Source organism: Ovis aries, chromosome 20 (assembly GCF_016772045.2).
Source record: "Ovis aries strain OAR_USU_Benz2616 breed Rambouillet chromosome 20, ARS-UI_Ramb_v3.0, whole genome shotgun sequence".
Lineage (NCBI taxonomy): Eukaryota > Metazoa > Chordata > Mammalia > Artiodactyla > Bovidae > Ovis > Ovis aries.
The window spans coordinates 40,389,313-40,413,221 of record NC_056073.1 but is presented as its reverse complement, the minus strand read 5'-3'; the positions used below and the strand labels follow the sequence as shown (position 1 = coordinate 40,413,221).

The 23,909-nt window shown below is 41.3% G+C and overlaps 1 protein-coding gene and 1 long non-coding RNA gene across 2 annotated transcripts in view; both read right to left on the bottom strand.

Annotated features, from left to right (window-relative positions):
- The window catches only part of DTNBP1 (dystrobrevin binding protein 1), a 293,153-nt gene that overhangs the window by 263,304 nt on the left and 5,940 nt on the right, over positions 1-23,909 (bottom strand). The gene's annotated exons all lie outside the window — the stretch shown is intronic.
- LOC132658311 (uncharacterized) lies at positions 6-23,777 on the bottom strand. The gene is made up of 3 exons (XR_009597745.1): positions 23,669-23,777; positions 22,679-22,844; positions 6-267 (listed from the first exon to the last, which is right to left on the bottom strand). It is a non-coding gene; the product is annotated as an uncharacterized LOC132658311 (long non-coding RNA).

Here is a 23,909-nt window from a genome sequence, read left to right as displayed (position 1 = left end):
TTCAAATTTTATTAAGCCCGGTGGGGTCTCCCAGAATTACTTCTCTGGAATCATCAGTGAATAAGAATAAATGGTAATTTATTCTGCATATTTCCCTCCTGAATCAAGAGGGCGACATGTAGGTAAGGGTGCTATGAAACCTCTGAGCGTGCGGGGGGCCGGTGGAGACCCAGCTGGAGAAGTCAGGAGACTTGAGAGCAAGGCTGGCGGGGCAAGTTCAGATTGTCCCAGTTCTACATAGCAGGCCACCTTCGTGCCTGAAAATACCTGTGGGAGGAAGTGAGAAGCAGGAATTGTCATTTCCATTTAATCGATAAGGAAAAACTCAGAAAGGTCAAAGGATTTATATGCCCAGGGCCACACAACTGATGTGTAACAGAGCTGGGATTGAAAACCCAGTCTTCTAACTACAAATGTTGGATTCTTTCTACTTCATTACACTGACTCATATCTACCGAGTTCTCTCTCAAGTTCTAATTAAAAAAAAAACATCCATGAAATAAATGCAAGGGAGTTAACAGTGGATGGGTGGTGTACTTCATTTTCTAAGGATAAATGTCTTCCTTTGTTGCTAAATAATAGTAATAGACTCTAAATATTACCATGAAAATGTTTAATAAAAATGCCTGAAGAGTTCTTTATAAATTGGGGCTAAATGAAATAGATTAAATCTTAAAAAGGAGGGCATTTGATCAGGCCTCATAGCTAAATAAGGTTTGGAAGTATTTTAAGGACTTGTTAAGTAAATAAGAGAGACTTTGTCTAGTAAGTCTAAGTGCTATGTCAAAATGTAACCAAAATTGTTCCTGGAAAATAAAATTTCCATGTCACGTACATGTGATGTACTTTGTTTGGGCTCTCATGGGATGGAGCAGGAATGGTGAAATAGAAAAGCATTTTAAAATTCTTTTTAGTTTCTTTCTTGCAAAGAAACAAAAGCTGGCAGCTTTAAGAGTGGTGCCAGGGAACAAAGTCCTGGGAACAAAGGAAACTGCTGATTTGGATTGTAACTGGAAATGATTCATCACTTTCCTAGCTAGTGATTTTTCGGCAACCTGGTTGAAAGTGTATGGTCATACTGGGTGAGCAGAACACTCAAAGCCCTGTTCCTAATAACACTGCCAACCAATAACCACACAGAACAAAGTACGTTACTTAGTGTTTCCTATGCATCAGACTGTTCCAATCACTTTACACAGAGGAACCCATTTAAGACTCCAGACCAACCCCAGAGGGGAGTTAATAGTATTTTCCCCATTCTATACAGGTTGAATCTTAGAACTGGCCTGTGATTTCATTTTCTGATATAAACTGACCTGTGACTTTATAGCTGATTCAATTTTTAAAATTTCATAGTCTTAACAACTAGTCTCCAAGGATGTGGCAAAAAGATGTGTTTTCTACTTTAAAAGCTAATTTTAAAATATAAACGAATTTGATGAATTTCCTACCAGGGAGTAGAAGAACGATTATTGAATCTTAGGAAGGTGGTAAATTCTTTTCTAGAGGTCATTTCTTTAAAAAAGCCGAGATTTGGGGAGAGGGTAGGAAAAATCACGGGACTGAATCACCATCTCGTCTACGTTCCTTTAAAGACGTGCTGTTCTTTGATTCATAATGTTTTGCTCAGGATTAAAATCTAGAGTGAAAGGTGCTTCCATTTTGGTGGAGTAAGTCTACTCTGAGCTCTTTCCTTGATAACCTCATGTAGGATGAGGGTTTGAGAATTGAGGCTGGTTGGGAGAAGAGTTTGGTAAAAGAGATCTGGATGCAGTCTTGAATGAGGGCAACCTGGGAATCTAATAATCACAGTCTGAAATAGCAAGGTCAGAGCAGACAGGCAGAGAGGTTGGGATGCTCCCACAAGCCAGTGAACTGCCATGAAGTCAGGCAAACCAAGTCAACTGGTTCAAACTGACAAAGAAGTAGGGTGGAGAAATTCTTTGAAGCAACATAAGGGAAGGTATGAAATACTATCAGCATTCCTGTAACTTCACTTGAGGACAAGCAAGGATTAGTTATGGGGACTCAGGTGGCCCAACATATATAGACACAAACACACAGAAACAAAGGTGTCTCGAGTGAGTTCCTTGTAATAACCATGCTCAACTTACATAATCTATTACTGCTTTTCATTTTGGGAATCACCATATTCATCCTAAAATAGAACAGTTGCATAATTTTTTTAAAAGTTGAAATGACTTAACTTGTTTTGACATGGCTTCTGAGAATTTCAACATACCTTCCTATATATCTTGAGACAGACACCTTATAAGTTGTCTTAAAGCAATGGTTTTCTATCTGTGTTCTGGTCATGGTAAACCCCAAACTTTGTGAAGAATGTCTCTATTAGAAACAGTATAATACTCTGTGTGAAGTGAGTTGAAGGATTAAACATAATACCTTCTTTCACCACCTCTAACACCCTCTGAGGTCCCTGGGGTACCTCCTAAGGGAAATAAGTTTGAAAATTATTTCCTTGAAGAAAAAAGAAAAAACCTATTTGTTGATAGCCTCTGGAAAAGAGTCTGAAAAGTCATCTGTTACCTTGCCCTTAAAAATTATAGAAAATTGTCTTACATTTCATATGCCCAAAGGTATAATACATGCATAATTACGGATGAACTGTCTTTGCATAAATTTTAAACTATTAAAGCAATTAATGATTAATGACTAGATTAGGGATGATGCTTAGTCTCTCTTCTGGAATCTCAAACCCTTCAGCCCCTCCTGAGAACAGCTGATCAAAAGGACATTCCTGAAGTGTCTGGTTGAGGCTGGAGGACAGTGAGAAGGAAGGATTTCTGGTGCCAGTGAATTTATTGTAAGTTCACATATGTAACATTCAGTCAGTTCAGTCAGTTCAGTTCAGTCACTCAGTTGTGTCCGACTCTTTGCGACCCCATGAATTGCAGCACGCCAGGCCTCCCTGTCCATCACCAACTCCGGAGTTCACTCAGACTCATATCCATCAAGTTGGTGATGCCATCCAGCCATCTCATCCTCTGCCATCCCCTTCTCCTCCTGCCCCCAATCCTTCCCAGCATCAGAGTCTTGTCCAAAGAGTCAACTCTTCACATGAGGTGGCCAAAGTACTGGAGCTTAGGCTTTAGCATCACTCCTTCCAATGAACACCCAGGACTGATCTCCTTTAGAATGGACTGATTGGATCTTCTTGCAGTCCAAGGGACTCGCAAGAGTCTTTTCCAACACCACAGTTCAAAAGCATCAATTCTTCAGTGCTCAGCTTTCTTCACAGTTCAACTCTCACATCCATACATGACCACTGGAAAAACCACAGCCTTGACTAGACAGACCTTTGTTGGCAAAGTAATGTCTCTGCTTTTTAACATGCTATCTAGGTTGGTCATAGCTTTCCTTCCAAGGAGTAAGCATCTTTTAATTTCATGGCTGCAATCACCAACTGCAGTGATTCTGGGGCTCAAAAAAAGAAAGTCTGACACTGTTTCCACTGTTTCCCCATCTATTTACCATGAAGTGATGGGACCAGATGCCATGATCTTTGTTTTCTGAATGTTGAGCTTTAAGCCAACCTTTTCGTCTTTCACTTTCATCAAGAGGCTTTTTAGCTCCTCTTCACTTTCTGCCATAAGGGTGGTGTCATCTGCATATCTGAGGTTATTGATATTTCTCCTGGCAATCTCGATTCCAGCTTGTGCTTCTTCCAGCCCAGCGTTTCTCATGATGTACTCTGCATATAAGTTAAATAAGCAGGGTGACAATATATGTACTCCTTTTCCTATTTGGAACCAGTCTGTTGTTCCATGTCCAGTTCTAACTGTTGCTTCCTGACCTGCATATAGGTTTCTCAGGAGGCAGGTCAGGTGGTCTGGCATTCCTATCTCTTTAAGAATTTTCCACAGTTTATTGTGATCCACACAGTCAAGCAGAAATAGATGTTTTTCTGGAACGCTCTTGCTTTTTTGATGATTCAGCGGATGTTGGCAATTTGATTGGTTCCTCTGCCTTTTCTAAAACCAGCTTGAACATCTGAAAGTTCACGGTTCATGTATTGCTGAAGCCTGGCTTGGAGAATGTTGAGCATTACTTTACCAGCGTGTGAGATGAATGCAATTGTGTGGTAGTTTGAGCATTCTTTGGCATTGCCTTTCTTTGGGATTGGAATGAAAACTGACCTTTTCCAGTCCTATGGCCACTGCTGAGTTTTCCAAATTTGCTGGCATATTGAGTGCAGCCCTTTCACAGCATCATCTTTCAGGACTTGAAATAGCTCAACTGGAATTCCATCACCTCCACCAGTTTTGTTCATAGTGATGCTTTCTAACGCCCACTTGACTTTACATTCCAGGATGTCTGGCTCTAGGTGAGTGATCACACCATCGTGATTATCCGGGTCATGAAGATCCTTTTGTACAATTCTTCTGTGTATTCTTGCCACCGCTTCTTAATATCTTCTGCTTCTGTTAGGTCCATACCATTTCTGTCCTTTATCGAGCCCATCTTTGCATGAAATGTTCCGTTGGTATCTCTAATTTTCTTGAAGAGATCTCTAGTCTTTCCCATTCTGTTGTTTTCCTTGATTTCTTTGCATTGATCTCTGAGGAAGTCTTTCTTATCTCTTCTTGCTATTCTTTGGAACACTGCATTCAGATGCTTATATCTTTCCTTTTCTCCTTTGCTTTTGCTTCTCTTCTTTTCACAGCTATTTGTAAGGCCTCCCCAGACAGCCATTTTGCTTTTTTGCATTTCTTTTCCATGGGGATGGTCTTGATCTCTGTCTCCTGTACAATGTCACGAACCTCATTCCATAGTTCATCAGGCACTCTATCTATCAGATCTAGGCCCTTAAATCTATTTCTCACTTCCACTGTATAATCATAAGGGATTTGATGTAGGTCATACCTGAATGGTCTAGTGGTTTTCCCTACTTTCTTCAATTTAAGTCTGAATTTGGCAATAAGGAGTTCATGATCTGAGCCACAGTCAGCTCCTGGTCCTGTTTTTGCTGACTGTACAGAGCTTCTCCATCTTTGATTGCAAAGAATATAATCAATCTGATTTCAGTGTTGACCATCTGGTGATGTCCATGTATAGAGTCTTCTCTTGTGTTGTTGGAAGAGGGTGTTTGCTATGACCAGTGTGTTCTCTTGGCAAAACTCTATTAGCTTTTGCCCTGCTTCATTCCATACTCCAAGGCCAAATTTGCTTGTTACTCCAGGTGTTTCTTGACTTCCTACTTTTGCATTCCAGTCCCTTATAATGAAAAGGACATCTGTTTTGGGTGTTGGTTCTAAAAGGTCTTGTAGGTCTTCATAGACCCGTTCAACTTCAGCTTCTTCAGCATTACTGGTTGGGGCATAGGCTTGGATTACTGTGATATTGAATGGTTTGCCTTGGAAACGAACAGAGATCATTCTGTTGTTTTGAGATTGTATCCAAGTGCTGCATTTCGGACTCTTCTGTTGCCATGATGGCTACTCCATCTCTTCTAAGGGATTCCTGCCCACAGTAGTAGATATAATGGTCGTCTGAGTTAAATTCACCCATTCCAGTCCATTTTAGTTCACTGATTCCTAGAATGTTGGCATTCACTCTTGCCATCTCCTGTTTGACCACTTCCAATTTGCCTTGATTCATGGACCTGACATTCCAGGTTCCTATGCAATATTGCTCTTTACAGCATTGGACCTTGTTTCTATCACCAGTCACATCTACAACTGAGTATTGTTTTTGGTGGGTGTTGCGAGAGGGCATCAGAGGGCAGACACACTGAAACCATAATCACAGAAAACTAGCCAATCTGATCACATGTAACATTAGCTGAGTGTAATTTAAAAAATAAGGGATTCAAAAACATTGACACAATAATACATAATATCAAGATGAAGAAAATCTTAGAAATGGTTATCCTTTAACTTAGCCTTGAATATCAAGGAAACTCTTGAGCTAGATTTGAACTTGGTATACAACCTCAGAATGTGTAATTAGTACTTTTCACATAATCTGTATGCTTATAGAGAGGATGCGTCAACATACAAAGTTAGTAACCAATCCACCAAACAATCAAAATGTTCCAGAACGCATTAATCCACAGATTGATCATAAATACAAATGTTAATGTACTTCCTTGTATCATAGTCAAATTGTGGGTGTTTAGAGAACATTTAGGAAAACTCTCTTTTACTTGATGATTTAACTTGAAAATAGTGGTTTGCTTTTGAATTTACACTCTCTAATATCTTGTTGTCTCAGTCACATCACTAGTATTGGCACTAATTTCAAGAAGTGATTTTTTGTTCCACTTTGAATTTCTGCCTTCTTTCCCATATTGTAGCCAATACAATGATATGGTTATAAAGCATTATTAATGTTAGCCAGTGGTTTAATCACATGCTGTTGTTACACAGGCAACATTTGAAAATCTGATGGCATCACTGACTCAGGAGACATGAGTTTGAGCAAGTTCCAGGAGATGGTGAAAGACAGGGAAGGCTGGCACTCTGCAGTCCATGGGGTCACAAAGAGTTGGAAATGACGGAATGACCGAACAACAACAATGACGCCATCACTATTATCACAATTTCTTTCTTCTTTTTTTTTTTTTTACTGTATTTAGAAAGACTGGCCAGAGATTGCTTTTTCTCTCTGCATAACTTATAAACTCTCTGAGCTTCAGTTTCTTCGTAGCTATAAAGTGAGGGTTAATAATATCTATCTTCTATAGTTATTACAGTAATTAGGTGAAATAAGTTATATAAAAATGCCATAGACCTGAAGAACTATAAAAATGATATGTGGAAATATAAAAGCAGAAGCCTAGGAGATAAATTGGATTATAGCCTCACAAACGAGTCCCTTCAACTTTTGCTGTCACCGTTTTATGGCTCAGATGTAGATGCCCTAATGAAAAGCTGTGGGAGACTGCTATGGTTTCCATTTTTGCAATGCAACTCTTAAGTCTTCTGTGAGCTCAGGTGAGCAGCTTGGGGAAATACTAGAAACACCTAAAAGCTAAAAAGCACTTCTAGACAAAGCAGCTGAAGCTTTACAAGCTTTGTACAGTAATTGTGTTCAGTTCTGACACAAATAAAACAAGTCTTCCTCTCATTCCTTTTCATGCTTCCCTAAGAAAACACAGTAAGTCACCTCATGAGACTTTTTTAAAGTTGTCTGTCAGCCTCTTCCCCTCCTTTTGTCTGGCTAAAACATTGCATTAGTTCATGAAGTATAAAGGTATTTAATTTTGATAGTCTAATCATTTTTCTTTTGTTCATGCTTTGCCTCACAGAAGGTCATTAAATTTTTTCTATTTTCTTCTAAGAGTTTTTTGATTTTAGCTCTTATATTAGGTCTATAATCCATTTTGAGTTACTGATTGTCAACTGTGAGGAATCAGTTCAACTTCACTCTTTTGCAAATGGATATCCAGTCATCTGAGCACCATTTGTTGAAAACCTATTCTGTCCCCTTTGAATTGCCTTGGCACTCTTAAAGAAAACCAACTGACAAGATGAGAATTTACTTCTGGATTTTCAATTCTATTCTATTGATCTATCTGTCTATCCTTTTAATGCTATCACAGTTTTTTTTTTTTTTTTAGTTTTTTTATTTTTTAAATTTTAAAATCTTTAATTCTTACATGCGTTCCCAAACATGAACCCTCCTCCCACCTCCCTCCCCATAACATCTGTCTGGGTCATCCCCATGCACCAGCCCCAAGCATGCTGTATCCTGCGTCAGACATAGTCTGGCGATTCAATTCTTACATGATAGTATACATGTTAGAATGCCATTCTCCCAAATCATCCCACCCTCTCCCTCTCCCTCTGAGACCAAAAGTCCGTTATACACATCTGTGTCTTTTTTCCTGTCTTGCATGCAGGGTCGTCATTGCCATCTTCCTAAATTCCATATATATGTGTTAGTATACTGTATTGGTGTTTTTCTTTCTGGCTTACTTCACTCTGTATAATCGGCTCCAGTTTCATCCATCTCATCAGAACTGATACAGTTTTGATTACTATAACACTACAATAGGTTTGAAAGGAGGAAGTGAGTTCTCCAACTTTGTGCTTTCAAAGTTTATTTCAAAGTTGTTTTGGCTGTTCGAGGTCCATCAAATTTCTATATGAATTTTAAGGTCAGCTCATCAATTTCTGCAAAGAAGACAGTGGGGATTTTGACAGGAACTGTGTTAATATGTAGATCCATTTGGGGATGGAGCTATCATTTTTAACTATATTAATACTATCATTTTTAAAAACATTACTTCTTCTAATCCATGAACATGGGGGTATCTTTCTATTTAATTTAGTCTTTTTGAATTCCTTTCAACAACATTTTGTAGTTTTCAAAGTAGAAGCTTTGTACTTCTTTTGTTAAATTTATTCCCAAATATATTATTCCTTTTGATTTCATTGCAAATAGAACTGTTGTCTTAACACAATTATCATATTATTCTTTGTTAGTGTATAGAAATACAATTGATTTTTGTATTTTACATTCTGAAACTGGCCTTGTTTTAATGCTTGACAGCTGTTGAAATCAGAAAGTTATGTGAAACCAAGACTCTTGCCATAGTCTCTGCCTGACCTAACTCCTCTTGTCTTAGCTGGGATCTGAGATGTCAGGTAGCACCATGTATTAGATAGAAACTGTTTGCAGGGAGCTCTAGGGGCTGCACACTCTGGCTCAGGCCATTTCCATCTGACCTCTTCTCCGGAGCCCAGATGGCTTTCTACTTGTCTGTCCTGTGCTACACTGAACAGGCCACCTGCTCTGGTCTGTTTTGTCTCCTGTTCGCCGACACTCGCATCTTGCTTGTTCCTCTGTGTGTGCTGTGTGCGTGCTGTGTCACACCCTGCGTCTTTATTTCACCACCAGGAAGTAAACGCCAGGAGTTTACAAGCATGAACCTTGTCCTTTTCACTCACAGCGGTGTCACTGTGTATGTCTCGGCCATGTCACTCAAACCATAAGCCCAGAACTGCACATGTATTGGTTAAGTGATATTTAATAATTAATAATCAAATTCTACCCAAACCTCAAAGCCCTTCTCCAGAGAAGGAACACCATAACCTTCTATTCAACTCAATTACATGTAGATACCCATGGGTATTTACAACATAGCCAATATTGTGCTTCTATATTTGCATTTACAGGTATATTCAGTTGTTCTCTCTCCCAAATTATAAGTGTCCTTTGCATTAAGAATGAGCTTTCTGCAACTGTTGATGAGTAAAAACTATTGGGTCTCAATAACACATCAAGTCGTTTGCTACCCCATGGACTGTAGCCCTCCAGGCTCCTCTGCCCATGGGATTTCCCAAGCAAGAACACTGGAGTGGGTCGCCATTCCTGTCTCCAGGGGATCTTCCCCATCCGGGGATCAAACCCATGTCTCCTGTATTGGCAGGTGGATTCACTACCACCGAGCCACTGGGAAAGCCTACTGGGGGCTTAGTATATTTGTATAACTAATACTCATGTAGTACTTATTGCATGCTGGGCACTATTCTCAGGGCTTTATAAATCTTAACTTACTAAATTCTCTTAAGCATCCTATGCATTAGGTACAGTCATTATTCCTGTCACACTCTAGTAAAGTAATGCTCAAAATTCTCCAAGCCAGGCCTCAACAGTGTGTGAACTTCCAGATGTTCAAGCTGGATTTAGAAAAGGCAGAGGAACCAGAGATCAAATTGCCAATATCTGTTGGATCATCAAAAAAGCAAGAGAGTTCCAGAAAAACATCTCTTTCTGCTTTATTGACTATGCCAAAGCCTTTGACTGTGTGGATCACAACAAACTGGGAAATTCTTAAAGAGATGGGAATACCAGACCACCTTACTGCCTCCTGAGAAATCTGTATGCAGGTCAGGAAGAAACAGTTAGAACTAGACATGGAACAACTGGTTCCAAATCGAGAAAGAAGTATGTCAAGGCTGTATATTGTCACCCTGCTTATTTAACTTCTATGCAGAGTACATCATGAGAAACGCTGGGCTGGATGAAGCACAAGCTGGAATCAAGATTGCTGGGAGAAATATCAATAACCTCAGATATGCAGATGACACCACACTAATGGTGGAAATTGAAGAAGAACTAAAGAGCCTCTTGATGAAAGTGAAAGGGGAGAGTGAAAAAGTTAGCTTAAAACTCAACATTCAGAAAACAGAGATCATGGCATCTGGTACCATCACTTCGTGGCAAATAGATGGGGAAACACTGGAAACAGTGACAGACTTTAATTTTCTTGGGCTCCAAAATCACTGCAGATGGTGACTGCAGCCATGAAATTAAAAGACGCTTGCTCCTTGGAAGAAAAGCTATGACCAACCTAGAAAGCATATTCAAAAGCAGAGACATTAGTTTGCTAACAAAGGTCCATCTAGTCAAAGTTATGGTTTTTCCAGTAGTCATGTATGGATGTGAGAGTTGGACTATAAAGAAAGCTGAGCACTGAAGAATTGATGCTTTAGGACTGTGGTGTTGGAGAAGACTCTTGAGAGTCCCTTGGACTGCAAGGAGATCCAACCAGTCCATCCTAAAGGAAATCAGTCCTGAAGATTCATTGGTAGGACTGATGCTGAAGCTGAAACTATAATACTTTGGCCACCTGATGCAAAGAACTGACTCCTTGGAAAAGACCCTGATGCTGGGAAAGATTGAAGGCAGGAGGAGAAGGGGATGACAGAGGATGAGATGGTTGGATAGTATCACCGACTCAATGGACATGAGTTTGAGTAAACTCCAGGAGTTGGTGATAGACAAGACAGGGAGTCCTGGGGTGCTGCAGTCCATGGGGTCACAAAGAGTTGGACATGACCGAGCGACTGAACTGAACAAGTAAGGATTCTGAGGCACAGAGAGGTTGAATAACTTGCCCAAAGTCACACAGCTAGCAGAGTCAGGAAGTCTGGTGGAGAGCCTGAGCTTTAACACTTCACCCTAGTGTTGCTCTCTTGGTACATCACTTGAGTCCAGGTTTTATGTTCCTATGTCTACTTTCTGCTGATGGGGACCACCTCCATTACCCTGGATTGCCACTCCTCTACACACAAATACTGGTTTTGAGTCAAAAACATAAAGTTGTCTGTTTCCATTCTCAACCCATATTCAGCATTTCCAAGACTTGCTTTCTTCTCCTCCTCTCTGTTAATTCTGAACACGCACATCTCCCCAGTGAGACTGGAAGCAACTGTGAGAACAGCAAATCTTTCCTTTTTCTCTTCCACATTCGAGAACATGGTACAGTGCTCTGGACCTAACAGGCATTTCGTAAGGATTTGTTGAAGAAATAGAGAAGTTTAGAGAAGTTTTCCTGTTCTTTTCTTTAAGGTTAAACTGCTAATAAGAGTTAAAAACACTAAAACTCATCTGGCACTTCTGAGCTGGATTATGGGAAAAGTGAATAGACAGTCTGGTCCAGCCATAGGAATACAGGCCTGGGTGAGCACCCAAAGAGACCTTGAACCTGAAGACTAAGTAATATTAATGTTTCCGGTGGTAGAGTGGCCAGTGGATAAGAGATTGTATTTAGGGAGGAGGAGGAAATATGATGTTAGGTTTAATAACACAGTTAATACTATTTTATAGGCTTTTAGGATAGTTCTTTTCTGAGAAGGTCTGTGGGTATTTAAATATGGCCACATGTTCTTTGCTCCTGTATCATTCGGCACTGGAGTCCCATTTCCCTCCTCTTGAATCTGGGTTGGACTCAGTGATTGGCAGTGATTTGACCAGTTGAATGCAGTGGAAATTGTGCCACGTGATTTCCATGTCTCGGTCAGCAGGAGCCCATTGGCTTTCTCCTTGGCCTCTGGGAACACTCAGTCTTGGAACCCAGCCACCATGCTGTCAGGAAGCCTAAGCAGCTCCGTGGAGAGGCCAACGTGCCAGGGAGCCAAGGCTGGGAGCCGCCATTGAGGTCCCAGGCTAGAGCCAGCACCAACCTGCCAGTCAGGTGAAGAAGTCGCCCTGGAGTGGACCCTTCAGCCCGCCGAGCCACCCCAGCTGATGCATGTGGAGCAGAAATGCTCTGTCTCAGCAGGGCTTTCCCAAATTCCTGACTCGAAAACACTGTGCAAGTTGAAATTGTTGTTTTACGTCATAAGCAGCAGAGAGTAGCAATAATGTCATAATCAGCACAGTGACAAACAGCCACAAATACAGCCCATCAAAGAGCTTTTCATTTATACTTAACTTTTCCCCAAACATACCCACTAGTCCTACATATTTGGCTTGCTCTCAGCCCTTGAGTCATGCGGTGCTTTGGAAAGAAACTGTTCACATCATAGGTCATGGTTCAAAACTGTAACAAATGAGAAAAACAAAACAAAACTAAAACAAAACCCTATGGCTCTATTATTCTAGGATCAAATTGTGAGGAAATTAAAATGTGACACCCTGCACTGGAAAAATTCAACACACAATCCCATGATTGCTTTAAACCCAGATTTATGGTATTAAGAAAAGTCTAGGCCTTTAACTAGATCAAATAGTTACTAGATCAGTTATTTCAGAGGAATGTTATAGACCTGATATAGGACCACCCCATAATATAATAGGCAGAACAAGAATATCTTCCCACTTCTGACCCTTGAGGGGCTCAGATAGTAAAGAATATGCCTGCAATGCAGGAGACCTGGGTTCAATTCCTGAGTCAGGAAGATCCCTTGGAGAAAGGATTGGCAAACCATTCCAGTATTCTTGCCTGGAGAATTCCATTGACTATAGTCCACCAGGTCTCAAAAAAGTTGGACACAACGGAGCGACTAACACTTTCACTGACCCTTGAAGCGTATTACTAAGAACTGATTCTTGTGTCTTTATAAAGTGCAAAACATAGTGGGAAGGTTAATAAATTAAGTTACTAGAACTCTCAATCATTCACAAGTTAAATCAAGGAGCAAAATTCCAGTTTGCTATGTAAGCGCAGGGGGAAATGGAGCAACTGCTGGAGGAATCAGTAGACAGCGGGAGGACCCCAGGCATCTGGGAGTCAGAGGAGGAAGCCTGGGAGACAAAAAGATGTAGAAAAGGGAAGTCGGGTGTGTCTGCAAACTTCTCCTCCTTTACTGGCATCTTTTAGGCAGACCAAGGTTCTGCAGCTTATACGAGAACCTTTGATAACGTACAGGTTTAGAGAGGGTTATGTAAAACAGCTGAGAGTCCTCCGTTATTCTCTCCAATTATTGCCTCATCATATTCTGCTTCCGCCCCCTGTCACCTCTTTTCTGCCCCTTTCAAGTGCTCTTTAAAATTGAATTTGCTTGACCTCTTGGTGACTGTTATTCTCAGCTGAGCAGGGTATTCCTGTCTCTGCTCTCCCCAGGTGGCCTCAGACGCTCCTGGCCTTATAGCTTGTCAGCTCATGATCAGAATATTTGCAGAATAGTCAAAAAACCCTAAAAGAGATAGTTAAACAGATTTTTCTCCTCAGGGCTTGCATGAGCTGTCTTCATACTTCTAGGGAAGCCCACATCACCAACCAAGTCTTTGAGGACACGGAAGGAAAAATGCCTAGTTATTTTTATGTAGCAGTTCAGATGAGATATACATAGAGATATTTACATGGTTCAGATAACTTTCTCCACTGATTGTTTCATTTCCCCTTACGTCTCTTCTTCCCTGGTTTCATTTCCCCTTGTGTCTTATGTTCCCTGGTGGCTCACATGGTAAGGAGTCTGCCTTCAATGCAGGAGACCTGAGTCCAATCCGTAGTTAGGGAAGATCTCCTGGAGAAGGGCATGACTACCCACTCTGGTATTCTTGCCTGGAGACTTCCATAGACTGAGGAGCCCTGGTGGGCTATAGTCGATGGGGTCACAATCAGACATGACTGAGTGACTAACACATACACACACACAGTATGTCTAATTAGTCACAGGGCAAAGACTATTCTGAAGGAAAAAGGGATATTTCCTCTCTTCCATGTGTCTACACCATACACCTCATGGGGGGCAGGGTCCTCTCTACAAATAGGGACCTATGACATTGATGTCTATCTGTTGGAAGGAAAGGAGAGATGAAACCTAGGGCTTGAGGTTGTGTTTCTATCAAAGCCCTTGCCTTCTTTTTATTTTTGTCCAACCTTGCCTACCATGGCAGACTACCAATATCTGAGTTTTCCCCTCTGGGGCACACAATTAGACTGATTTCCATCCTGCAGCATCTGTGTGAGGCCCTGTGACAGATTCCTGCCAATGGGATCCTACTCACAGAGGAGAGGTGTGTCCCTTAGGGTAATTGAACATTAGAATCAGGCTTTTCCCCTCAAATATCCTACAGACGGTAAGATGACTCTTCTGAACTCTAAAGAGTCAGCTGGTTCACTGCTGCTTGTACGAACAAACTGGAAACCGTCAACCCTTTAGCAATGGAAATTTGGGTGTGGCATCTTCGTGGTTTTACCCACGAATGGGAAAATCCACTTATAAGGGAAGGGACACATGCTCAGCTGATGGTTTTTAACATCCTGTCACAACTACATATTTAGGTGGACTGTCAATAAAAAATGAATGTGTCCTAAAAGTCCGTTGTCAGTTTTAGACCCATGTAACTTCCTTAAAAACATCACATGCCCCTTAAAAGAAGAGGCCATGCTTTTAAGCTATCTGAGAAGTGAATGCCTATAACCACTTTCAAATTTATGGGATTATAAGGTCAGGTCTTCCCATGCTCTAAAAATTGGAGTCCAACTTAAAATGGTTTTCCAGACTCAAATCATGACTGCTCTGACTGGTAAGCTCACAGCTTCCACTTTTTACATCAATTAAAATGTTCTTTTTCTCAATTTCACCCTTCTCTCACCCTTGTCTTTCTCTCCACCTCAACAAAATCACCAGTTTATCAAATCACCAATTTATCCAGTGACCACTGCGGAAACTTCACTAGAGCTGCTGTATTTTACTTTAAATATTGCCCACCCAGGGTACCCCGCTGAGTGTGAGCAGATGTGTGCTTATTCTGGCCGACCGCCAGCCAGCCACTGAGCCATTGCTCCTGAGAGCATGTGTTCACCTCTGTGTTTATCACAGGAAAGGTATCTCTTTCCAGAGAGCTCTCTTAATGACAGAAAGAAATCTGTTTTGCTTTGTGCTTTAAACTGTCTGCCCCGTGTGCAGGAGACACCTCTGTGCAATAGTCTAGAGGCAGAGAATGGGGCTCTGTAGTGGTCTGTGTGGCTCAGAAGGCCACGTTTTTGTTTTGTTTTTCTTCCCTGATAGAAGGGATCCAGGCAACTCTGTGTATCCCTGAAAAGTGGATTCAGGGTAGCTGACAGCCTCCCAGCCCCACTTCTGTCTTGTACCATCCCTTCTCCCCATCCACCCAGGGGTCTTCCAAGCCCCTCTTGCTATAAATTGAACTGTGTTCCTCGGAAGAAGATGTGCTGATGTCCTAATCTCCAATATCTCAGAATCTGACCTTGTTTGGGGACAGGGTGTTTATGGAGGTAATCAACTTAAAATGAGGTCACTGGGGTGGGCTGTAATCCAAGATGACTGGTGTCCTTATAAAAAGGTGAAAGTTGGACACAGAGACAGAGATGTTCAAGGGAAAGAAGGCCATATGACTGGGGTCATGCAGCTACAAGGGAGGAAAAACCGAGAATCGCCCTAAACACTGGAAGCCAGAGGAGGCTGGGATGGAGCCTCCTCCAGAGACATCAGAGAAAGCACAACCTTGCTTTTGGACTTTAAGCCTCCAGAACTGAGATGACACATTTCTGTTTGGTTAAGCCAACCAGTTTTTGGTTCCTTGTTATAGCAGTGTTAGGAAACTAAAACTCCTCCCTTCCCAGCACTTGAAACAATTGCCTTAGAGGCCAGGGTCCTCCATCATCATATACCACTCTGGCAGCATCCCAGCTGGAAATGCTTCCTGCCTGTGCCCTCCAACTACCAAAACTTGTCCATCTTATGCCCCACTTCTCCGTGGCCTTGGCCTCTGCAATGATTTAAGTACAAATGAAGTGATTACCTAGGAACCAATGTGCAGTAAAGCAGGAAGGTGCTTTAATGGTACAGGTTGTATATAACATTTCCCAGAGGTTTCTTAGGAAGAAAACTTGACACTGACATGTCTCAAAATGAAGCGTGAGTTCTCTCTGAGCATTTTATATCCTGTGCTTGGATTTATAAGACAATCCAAAAAAAAGTATCAGTTTTCCATGTTTAAGATCAAAACTTCTGTTTTGCTGTGGTTGTTATAATTGAATGCAATTACTACAGAAGACATTATTTTTTAAAATTTATTTGTCCAACTTTATTGAGGTCTAATTGATATATAATTGCATATATTTGAGATATACTTTGTGATGTTTTGAAATTTGATACATTGTGAAATGATTGCCACAACCAAGCTAATTAACGTATGTTATAAAATTAATATACGCTATATAGTTAATACATGTTATATAGTTAATTTATGTTATATAGTTACCTTTATCTTTGGTGAGAGGACATTATGTTTAAATGAATTTTTCAAGCTGAAGTTTGCAAGGCACTTTTCGTTTTCCTTTAAGAATAGCCTATTTATTTCTCAACATTAACAAATAAAAGGAGTGGTCAGAGAGGAAGCTGGCTGAGGGCAGTAACGGCACTCTTCCACCTTACCACGTGCCTGTTCTGATTTGCGCTGGATCTCATGTGATGCGGAGTCAATTTGCTAGCTCATCGTTAGCCGTTACATGTACATATACATTTGTTTGAGGTTTTTAGAACACAAAAAAGATTGTTCGCCTGTCTTTCTGCCCATTTAAACTGCTTTTCTACATTACACTCTCTTTCCCCCTCATGGAGCAAATATGCCATGAGCTACTTTTAAAATCAATTATCCAGGGTCTTGGAGGCTGGAAGATGGAGCAGAAGTTCCTTGGAGTATTCCGAAGTAAACATCACATTATAAATGAAGAGCTCTTTATAAATAGGCTGAAGGGATGGGGAATAGAAATATAAGTGGACGGGCTAGATTCCAACCCCCGCCTAACCTCCAGGAAAACTTTTTTCACCAGCATGAACCTGAGCACACCTGCTGGGAAAGTGCTTGGGAATCCTTGAGGGTGGTGCCCCTGCCTCTGAGTCAAGTGAAAAGGGTCTCTGATTCCTGCTGCATGTGAGTGTTGGGAAAGAATCCTCTTCTCCAGGCCTGGTTCCTCCCTCTGAGCATCATCGGCCAGGAAAGAAGACATGCTCCTTTGCCGAGGTTGCACAGAGGGGAGGGCGGGCCAGAGTAGGAGGGAAAGGTGGGCTGGGTGGCCTCTGTCTAACAGGAGGCCCCCTCCAGGCTGCCTTCCCAAGGCCTGATTTCTAGCCCTCCCATGGCCCGTCTGGGGCAGAGGGCCTTAGCAGCTGCCTGGAGGAAGGTTTAGACAAGCAGGAGAGCAGGAGATGGTCTGACGGGATGAAAGCTTGACCCAAGACTTTGTTTGGAATGGAAAGATATACTAGGTTATGGTTAGATTCCTCATTACTCTGTTTTCAAAGCAGGAGGCACCTCCTATGGATCAGGCCTCCAAAAGGGCCTTCTAGGGGCCATGGGCCATTTTTGTTCTCTCTTTAGAAAATACTTAGGTGTAGAAGCCACCTTGAAAACATCTTCTTACTGGACCTCTGGGAGTAGCAAGGATTGACCAGGTCTTGGCTGAGGAATGACAGGTTATATAATCTTTTACCAGGTACTAGAAAATCCATCTTAAACACAATTGCACAAAACCCCATAATGTTCAATTAAAATATAATACATACACATATGCCTATACAGCTTTACATGGCATGATCTTTCCATCATGTGTGTTATGTTTTAATTAAACATTAATTAGTGGACACAAAGTTTCAGTTCAGGAAGGTAAGTTCTAAAGATCTGCTGTACAGAATGACTGTCATCAAAAAGAACACAACAAACACTGGTGAGACTGCAGAGAAAAGGGAAGCCTTGGACACTGTGGGTGGGAATATAAGTTGGTGCAGCCACTATGGAAAACAGTATGGAGGTTTCTCAGGAAACTAAAAATAGAACTACCACATGACCAAGCAATTTCACGACTGGGTATATATTCAAAAAAGCGAAAAAAAAACACTACATACCATGTTCACAGCAGCATCATTGATAACTGCCAAGATATGAAAGCAAACTAAGTGTCCATTAACAGATGAACAGATTAAGAAGATGTAAGATTTATATATGTGTGTGTGGATATATATATATTTATATTTATAAATAGATATATATTTATACTCAGCAATTAAAAAGAAAGAAAGTACCTGTAGTCAATAATAATGTTTTGTACACTTAAATATTTATTGAGAGAGTAGATATCATGTTAACTGTCCTTACCATACAAAAACAAAATTAAAATTAATAAAAAGTAAATTTTCTCCTCTACCAGATCTTTAGGCTATCTCTTCAGAGGCAACCAATTTATCCTGCCAAATATTTTCCTATGCATCAACAAAATCACAGATGCATCAGTGTATACATATGTTATTTTATGTGCATGGAAGACTATCATACCCAATATTTGAGATCTTGCTTTACTCATTTACACATGTAAGAGATCTTTTCATGCCTATACAGAACCATCTAACTCATTTTTAAAAGGAGCTATCCTGTATACTATGGGTACTTCAGTGAACATCTCACACATACATCTCTTATCAGGTGTGCAAATTTATCTGCCAGATTTATTTGTAGCAATAGAACTGTTAGGTCAAAGGTATATGAATTATTTATTATCATAGATATTGACAAACTGCCCTCTAAGGACGCCATGTTGATTTACATTCTCTGCCTCTCTGCACTCTTACCAGTGTTGTGCATTTTCAAACTTTCTGGTCTTTGTAAAATGTGTAAGTAAACAAATGTGTCTCAAACGATTTTCCTGTTTCCAGTCTTGTTCCCTTCAGTTCACTAAACACCCTGCAGCTTGCATGATGTTTCTCAAACGTGGATCTAATCCTATAACTCAGCTCAGGACAAAACCCTTCCATGACTGCTCATTGTCTTTGGGATAAAGTTCTGTTTCTTGGACTGGCTCACAAAATCCTTAGCATCTGGGCCGGTGCTCGGGGCCACCATCACTCAGCCACACTAGACTACTCTGCCTTCCTCAGACAGGTCCTGCCTTTCCTCACCTCATCCAGGCCTCTCCTCCATGCTCCTCCTGTCTGAGACCTCTCCCCTTTGCCTATCTCCCCTTCTCTGGCTCATTCTTACTCATTATTCTGGTTACACCTTTCATATGGCACCCACTAGGTTATGATGAGGTACACCCTGGCTGCCTCCACATCCTCTAAATGTCACCTTTTAAATTATGTAAAATTTGGTACATGCAAAATAACAAATACATATGTGTACATATATGTAAGTTATGAAACATAGTCATAAAAATGAATACCTACGCACCTACCAACCACCTTAAGAACCAGATAGCTGCCAACACTGTAACATATGCTGCTTTCCTATCACACTGGGTGGTAATGGTCTCTATATTTATCTCTATTTTGCACCAGAGTCTCAGTTCTAGGGCCCACGGGTCTGGGTCTGACTTGGGCATAGTGATATCCCAGGGCCAAGCACAGAGCCTGACAAGTTTTATTGCAAGCCTTAATAATATTTAAAAATTGAATTCAATAATATTCAGAGGATGAGATAGTTGGATGGTATCACCCACTCAATGGACATGAGTTTGAGCAAACTCCGGGAAATGGTGAAGGACAGGGAAGCCTGGTGTGCTGCAGTCCATGGGGTCGCAAAGAGTCAGACATGACTTAGCAATTGAACAACAACAACAATATCCAGAAAGAGGACTACTTTAAAAGAAAAAAAAGTAACAAGTCTCCCAGAGAGCAGGTTAGTTATTAAGAACCTACCGTCAGTTCATTCTATACACTGGGTCATTTTTCTAAAGTTGGGTATCAGTTTGTACAGTTCTCGGGCTCCTTCAGTGAGGCTAGGCTGCTGGGACATATTTTTTCTTTCTTTTTGCTTTGCTGTTGTTCATTTACATTTTCAAATTGTTTATCATCAAGGTTGAATAGCTCTTGACTTACCAGCAGTTCACCTTAATGTTGTTATCGCAAAGTAAATGACTTTATTGCCCTTATTCTTTAAACTTGCCCTGATCTATGATTTAAAGAATCTTTGTTTTTGAATACAATCAAAAATACAATACAATACAATAATGTTTTTGAATTACAATCTTTCCTACCCTTTACAGGTATTGAAGGTTTACTAAAAGAAGCAGAAAAAAGAGAAAAATCACTGTTCTTAGTAATTGTCAGTTCTATGTGGTCATTCATTGATTTGTTCATTTGACAGATATTTGAGTGCCTACGGATGCCATGCACAGATGTATGTGAATAAAGCAGAAAAAAAAATCACTGCTCTTGAGGAACTTACATTCTAATAAGAGGACACTGGCAAAGATAGGTAGTAATAAAAGGGAAAGTAAAGTAGGAAAAGGGGATGAGAAGGGACAAGACTGGATGTTTCTTTAAAAGAGGAGTTCTGATGGGGTCTCCCATTAGAGATATCCATGAAGGGAAGAGAGACTCTATGGTGATATTGGGGGTGGAGCCTGAGCAGAGAGGGTTCCCTGGGCAGGTCATACTTGGCTGTGTGGGCACATTCATGCCTACTTTCTAGAATATTCCAAGCTATAATGCTCCTGTTTACATTTTATAATAGATACTCTTACATTTGGTAGAGAATAGAGCTTGTAATAAGCCCCTAAAACAAGTTTCTCTTTACTCCAAGAGAAAGCACCGTGTGAAGAGGCAGCTACATTCAGCAGGAGTGGAACCAGGTAGTCAGCGGTGGTTCTTTTCTGGCATACCTCTCACTGACAAAATGAATTCGGAAGAACTGAAGGTCCCGAAGGACTATGTTGAACAGGTTATGATGAGCCAAGCTTTGTAAAGCCCAACAGCAGCTGAGAACTGAACTGATCCTGTGGGCTGTCCCCAGGTCCCTCCTGCCCCCTTTTTCTTGTTGTTGTTATCATTTCCTAGCTCTGTGGCTTGAAATTTATTTTCACTGCGCTGAATCCCATAGGAATGGATTCAGTTCTAAGGAATTAGCAGTGAAAATTTCATCTGTGATGGAGACCAAAAAAAATAATTAATAAAACACAAAGAGAGAGAGAAAAAAAAAAAGGTTCCTAGCCCCTTCACTAAAAATGTAGCTTCACCCTTGCCTGCTTCCTGTTGACTTCAAATAAGAAGATTGCTCAGCCACCTACTTCCCCCTTAGTGAGGCTCCACAGAGACGAGGGGGAGCGAGGTCTAATGAGATTGCGCCTATGAAAGCCCAGTACATATACTTGCATAGAAGTTTCCTGCTGCTTTGATTATTGTGATGAGCTTGGAAGAAGTCAGGGGTACTCAGGTTTTATAAAGTAGAAAGATGTAATTCTCTTGTGTATTAGGAGTCAAGCCATTCAGGGCATATGCATATTTCTATCCCTCCAAGCAAGCAGGGACATGTTAGACCAAACACTATGTGGGGTGGTCTAAGCAGAAAGAACAACTCAAAGGAGTTGTCTCCGTGGTGGTGGGGTGGGGGGTGGGGGTGCTCCTTAAAGACAACGGTTGTCCAGGGCTTGGCATCAAGTGGCCCGAAGGAGGCACCTTAGAAAGAAAGGGAGGATTTCCACACAGGATGGGTGGAGGGGAAGGGAGGGGCGCCGCTTGGTGGGAAACAAAACAAACAGATTCAGTACAATTAGCACAATAAAAGGAAGAACAGAGGATCTACTGGGCCAGTTAGAGGACAAAGTGTGCACCCTGGCAAACTGGCACGTGGAGTGAATCGGATGAGAAACAGTCCATCAGGAAGGACTGTTAGTGAAAAGAACCACAAGTGTAGCTAGGCTCCAGCTTCAGGGGTTCTAGGATTCTCCAGGTTTGGTTAAGGTGGATGAAAACTACCTCCCAGCTATGCTCACAGTTATGTCTGCAAAAATAGAATTGGGGCGATGGGAAAAACCTGAAAAACCTAAGCTGCTGCTCATATTCTGCCCACTCATCATGTGCTGCTTCAGTTCAGCTCCACCCTGTGGAAAGCCACCACCTCGGAGAAAGATGCAGGTGTTTTTCAGTCAATCAGTCATTAAAGTGCTCTCACAAAGGAACCGTCTGCTAACAAGATGCATTTGAAGCGGTGGTAGGAGACAACCGATTATTAAATAGTGGGATGAAGTGAACTTTAAGCTCATTTTCAAGGTTTCAGGAGAATAAGCAAAACAGAATTCCTCTAAAGACGTTAGCAGTACCTCTCTCTCCTGCTTTGCGATATTTATTAAAATCTAGTGAAACATGCTATATTTTAAATGGATAACCAACAAGGACCTACTGTATAGCACAGAGAACTCTGCTCAGTGTTATGTGGCAGCCTGGATGGAGGTGAGTTTGGGGGAGAATGGAGACGTGTATTTATGCTGAATCCCTTTGCTCTACACCAGAAACCATCACAACATTGTTAATCGGCTTTACCCCAATATGAAATAAAAAGTTAAAAAAAAAAACTAGTGAGACAATTTTGCATGGCTATAGATTTTCCAATCAAATTCCCCCTGGGTTATTATTCAGATAGACTCAGGGAGAGAATCCTACTGATGATAATGACCGTGATAATAAAAGTAATTTTCATCATCTGCAAAGGCCATTATGGTTCATACACCGCTTTCACTTACATGGTCGTATTTAATCTCCATGAGAACACTCAGCTATTGTGTATCCCTGTCTTATAGATGAGAAGGTTGGCCCAGGTTCACGCTGCCAGATGGTAGAGGTCAGAAGAACAGAACTGTTAGGTATGTGCTAGACTGTATCTTTCATCCTCCTCTGCTTTCCTCTGCCCTGGGGGAAAGAACACTAGTAGTTATTAGTAGTTTGTCGCTGAGCGACCCCATGGACTGTAGCCTACCAGGCTCCTCCCTCCATGGGATTCTCCAGGCAAGAGTACTGGAGTGGGTTGCCATTTCCTTCTGCAGGGGATCTTCCCGACCCAGGGATCGAACCTGGGTCTCCCGCATTGCAGGCAGACGCTTTAACCTCTGAGCCACCCCCTGGCATTGACCCTCATTCTCTCTCCCTACAGAGTGCCACTAACTTATAGTTCCCACGTGTCAGAACTTCTTTATGACCCACGGGGACTGGAAGACCAAGATATGGCTCACCCAGGCATAGGGAGAGTTGAGCAACCAAGGGCCTCGTCACCAGCCTCTATAAGCCAGAGTGAAAAAGGACCCTTGGACTGCAAAGGTCAGCTTCCCGGGAGCTGGGCCCTTGTTCCCAGTGCAGAGTTACGTGTCAGCTCTGGGTCCTGTGCTTCCTTCAGCAACCCCCTCCTCGCCTGTTGCCAGAACACAAAACCCTTTGAACCTAAGCTTGTCAAAGTATCCATCAGGATGTTCTGGAAGATGTTATGAGGCACATCTGAGATGTGGACGGGGTGATGGAAGCATTCTGTGATCAGATGAGCTTGGGAAATGCTCCTGAACATTTACATGCACGTTAGTTATATTAAAGTTTCTGGGAAATCCCACAGTAAAGAACTACTTAATTTTTATTTATTTCTGTGTTTCTGAACCTCTTCTTTCTTCTAACCCCTACTAATGTCTAGTGGAGTATTTCTTTACCCATTACTGAGTTGTGTAATTATGCAACACTCCAATACATACCAGAGCACAGAATGTTCTGGAAATGCAGAGCTCCCTGTATACAGCTCAGTATGCAGCTTACAGTTGTTGAACATTTTGAGGCATTTTGTACATCTGTAGAGGGCAAGGTGTACTGTGCATATAAAAGAATGAAACTATGATCAATTAAACAACCTGTTCATTTGATAATGTTATAGATCAATGGTTCTCACATTTTGTTGCAATTAGAATCACCAGAGGAACCTTTAAAGTTCTGATGACC